The sequence below is a fragment of the Heterocephalus glaber genome, unplaced genomic scaffold (assembly GCF_053883595.1).
Source record: "Heterocephalus glaber isolate CG9 unplaced genomic scaffold, H.glaber_assembly_v1.0 deba00001532, whole genome shotgun sequence".
Classification (NCBI taxonomy): Eukaryota; Metazoa; Chordata; class Mammalia; order Rodentia; family Bathyergidae; genus Heterocephalus; species Heterocephalus glaber.
The window spans coordinates 32,594,488-32,598,966 of record NW_028258330.1 but is presented as its reverse complement, the minus strand read 5'-3'; positions in this window follow the sequence as shown (position 1 = coordinate 32,598,966).

Sequence of the window (4,479 nt, the reverse complement as noted above, 5' to 3'; positions counted from 1 at the left end):
CCTACTTTAAGGACACAGAAATTGCTAATTTCTTCTGCAGTTCTTCTCAACTACTTAATTTTGTCTGTTTTGATACCATTACCAAAAATATAGTCACATATTTTGATGATGCCACCTCTGGTCTTCTTCCCACTCAGGGATCTTTTTCTCCCACTCTAAAATTGTTTCCTCCATTCTGAGAATCCCATCATCAGAGGGGAAATATACAGACTTCACCTGTGAGTCTCACCTCTCAGTTGTTTGCTTATTTTATAGAACAGCCATTGTAGTTTATTTTGTATATGCTGTATCAAATTCTACTAGAAATAGTGCAGTAGCCTCACTGATGTACACACTTTTCACTCCTATGATGAACCTCTTCATCTACAGCCTGAGGAACAATGACATTCAACATGCCCTGAGAAAGATCCACAGCACGATAACATAATCTCAAGAACTGCACCATCAATTTGGAATACAGATTTTAAAAAGCAATATATATTCAATATCTGGACCTTCAATCGTGTATCCTTTATCATATTTTTTATACTTTGGTGTTTCCTATTCTTCATCATATTTGATAATACAATGGTGGTCTCCAAGGTTGAGGTAAGGAATAAATGGGAAATACATAAAATACTTAAAATATCCTTCACTTTGGAAAGATAAAAACAATTTGAGAAAGATAGTTATGATGATTTCACCAAAATGGAAATGGACCAGTACTGTTGAAGATTGCACTTAAAAATAGTTCAAGTGGTACATTTTGTGTGTATTTTGCCACTGTAAATATGGAATAAAATGAAGATGATTCTTCTTTTATTTGTTTGGTTTTGGTACTGGGGATCAAACGCAGGGCCTTGTGCTTTCAAGGAAGGCAGCGGAACCAGTGAGGTAAATACATAGCCTACATAACTCTTCTTTTAAAATAACATATACTTTAAGTAAATACTACACACAAACTTTCTAATTGCAGGAAGTTTCCAAAACCTGTTTTGGCAATTCTTTTCATTTTCTTATTCTTCTTCCATTAAGACATCCATGGAGATTGGGATAACATGAGCCAATTTGACAAATTATAAGCACTGTGCATTGCTACTGTCAGGTCATCATACAGTAAATAAACATCCTGCACCTCTAGACCTTCAGCTGGATGCCCTAATCAAGTGGGGTCCATACCTCTGCCTCTACCTTTATGGTTGTCTTCACCAGGAAGCCCCTGTCCATCTCTGTATTCATATGAATTCTGAGGACAGAGTCTGGCCTTTCACTGGCCACCAGTCAGATATCATACTGGGATGGGCCTTTAGTTGAAATAGGCAAAAGTGAGGATAACAATGTGAAACAGATTGTGAAGATGATGACCTCATGGTAGAGAGACTTAAGGCAGGCAGGAGATGCACAAGAATAGGAGCTGCAAGAACAAATAAAAGAAGATGTCTGGACATAAAGAAAAGCTTTAGTGTTTATATGGTGCACCCTTCAATGATGTTGCAACAGACAAAGGGAGGGGGGTTGTGTTTCTCTGTGGGAGGAACCACTCAGTTGTTCGACTGGGCTTGGGCCTCTCAGCCACTTTAAGGACCATCCAGACTTTAGGGTGTTTCTATCTCTTCACAAGAGCACCCACTTGGTCTTTCTTAGACATGTCCACAGAACCACAGTATGACCCCAAACAAGTCCTGTAACTCTGAGGGGGGAATCCCTGCTTTGACTTGGTATATGGACTGAACACTCTATTGTTTGCACTGCCCGTTGCCAGTCATTCATTCATTCATACAGCAATCATTCAGAGGTTAAAGGCATTCCGACTCTATCTGCAGGGATTTACTAGAATGGCTGGCTTATAGCCAGACCAGACCAGACCAGACCAGACCATATGGCCACCTCAGTCAGCATCTTGACCTTATGGAGTGGCCTGGGGAATGCCTTTGTCAAAGACTAATACTCCCCACCAGAACCAGAAGGATCCTTATCAGACCATATGTGCTTCAGAAAATTAGGAGGGCATCTCAGGCATCTCTGCAGTCCCTTCAGTGTCAGCAGTGAGACTATGGGGCCCTGAAATGTCTCAGGGGGTGCCTCTCCTATAGTTTGCTGCTGCAGATGGGATGAATCACATTGAGGCCAGTCCAGCCAGTGTGGCCATCTCACTGGGGCCTCCAGCTGTTGTGGATGAGTGAGTTTGGACAATAGAGATGCAGCACACACTGTGCAAGATTCAAGCACATTTATTATAGTCAGTGGCTGAGTGGGGCTAGTGCTCAAAAGTTAACTTGGTAAAGGGAAGAAGTTTGATTTCTCCTTTTAAATGCAACTGTAGCAAGTTTACTGCCAAGCAGCATGTGGGATTTTGGTGCTTTGTTCACATGCAACAACTTGGTTCAAGCACAAGTGTAAAGTGACATTGAGGCATAAGATGGAGGCAGGTTGTCTATGACACTACCTAACTTATCTTCCAGCAAGTTTAGTGTTTCTATTTTAATATTAAATCTTTAATCCATTTCAATATGGGTTTCCAACATTCTTTACATTTATACTGTTTTTCTGCAGAATGCAGGTTCATGTGTCCCTGTACATTTACAGAAGTAAAGCCTTTGTCATATTATTTACATTCAGATGGTTTCTCTCTATGGCTTCTTTCATGGGTCTTAAAGAAACTGAGGAATCTGAAGGCTTTACCACACTACGTACATTCATAGTGCATTACATCAGCATGGCGATGTTCATTTTTCCAAAGCCACTGGTGACAACTTACATTTATATGACTTCTCTCCATACCCTCATGTGGTCTGCACCTAGCAAGAGAGGTGGGTTGCCCTCTAATAAATGCTGGATGTGTGAGGAGTATTCCACACAAGCTGCCTTTAGAAGCTGTTACACAGGCAGGGGTTTCCTTGGTGAGACTGGGATGTGAAACTGAGATGATGTTTTCTCCACACTGATAACATTTACTCTCATAGAGTTTTTCAAACATATGACTCCCGTAAAGAATTAACAGCACATTCTCAATGACTTCAAATTGTCAATAGGAAGTAAAATTCTTTAAAAATACTTCCAGGGGATATAGTTTTTCTTCCATGTCAGAATTCTTCCCAAGTGAATTAATGGAAGGTTCTAGAAAAGTACTAAACCATCAACAATATCATCACAGTAAGATTAGTAGGCATAGTGGCCCATGACTATAATTTCAGCTACTGACAAGCCTGAGGCAAGAGGGTCTCAACTTCAAAGCCACCCTGGGAAGCTTAACTGGGAAGATTCCTCCTCAAATTTTAAAACAGAAATTGAGATAAATGGGCATGGTATTACACACTTGAAATCTTACCACTTGTGAGACAGTCAGGAGTTCACAACTTCCAGGGTTGCCTACATTATACAGCAAGTTCAAAACCAGCCTGGATTACATAAGGAGACCTTTCTCAAAAGGTCAAAAATGGAATGAGACTGGGAGTAATAGCTCAGTGAAAAGCCCTACGGTCAATTCCTAATATCAAAAAGAGGTATATTTATATGTAGGATTGTTATAGCTTGTATCTAAATGTGCCCCCAAAGCCTCATGTGCTCATAGGTGAGTATTTTTGGAGTGAACTGGATCTAGGTTGTGTGATACAGGCATTAAGTCTCTGTGGTACTAAATGACTCCTCTGATTGGTTTAGCACAGTTCTGGGTGTGGATAATGGGAGGAAGGCCCACCCTGTACTGGATAAAAGGTCAAGGGAGGGTTTTTAGATTGCTGCTCCTTGCTTCCTCCTGCCTCCTCTGGCATGGACTGCTTCTCTTGTGATGTCCCTCTACCATACTACCCTACCTTGGAACCAGCTAAGGACTAAAACCTTTACAAACTGTGAGCCAAAAGAAATGTCTCCTCCTTTAACTTGTGGATGACAAGGAAGTAACTAATCAAGGATTTCTTAACAGCATTTTGATCATCAATGACCTTGATACATAAAAACTTTTCATGAAAATTTTCCAATAAGCATATTAGATCTGAGCTTATAGTTTACTTTGCTTGTTTTTGAAAAGTCAGCATCTGTGAAAGTTTTGACAGTCACTATGTACTGTTATGAATGCAACTCACCTTGGATTAATCTCCTGCTTTTTGTCCTTATTTTCTGTGCTCCATTCTATCCATTTTGTCCCTGAAAGTTACATCCACAAAAATCATCATAAAGTAAATATTATAGAAAGTTAGGATTCCAGATGCATAAGTAACTTAGACTCATTTTTTCTCTAAAGTTACATATTTTTCAAATCTTATAAAAGAAATCTTTTCTCTAATTCATTAAATGAAGGAATGACATGATCTTTACCCAGAGTAGCCAGGTTTATGATGGTTTCCCTCATCACATCTCTGTATCCAGTGGAGTCCACTCATCAAAGGTAAACTTCACAGCCACATCCTCAAAGTCCACTGTGTGCTAAGACATCCCATAAATTGGCACAAGAAGATGATGAGACTGGCAACACTGGAGATATTCCCTCAAACCCTAAAATGT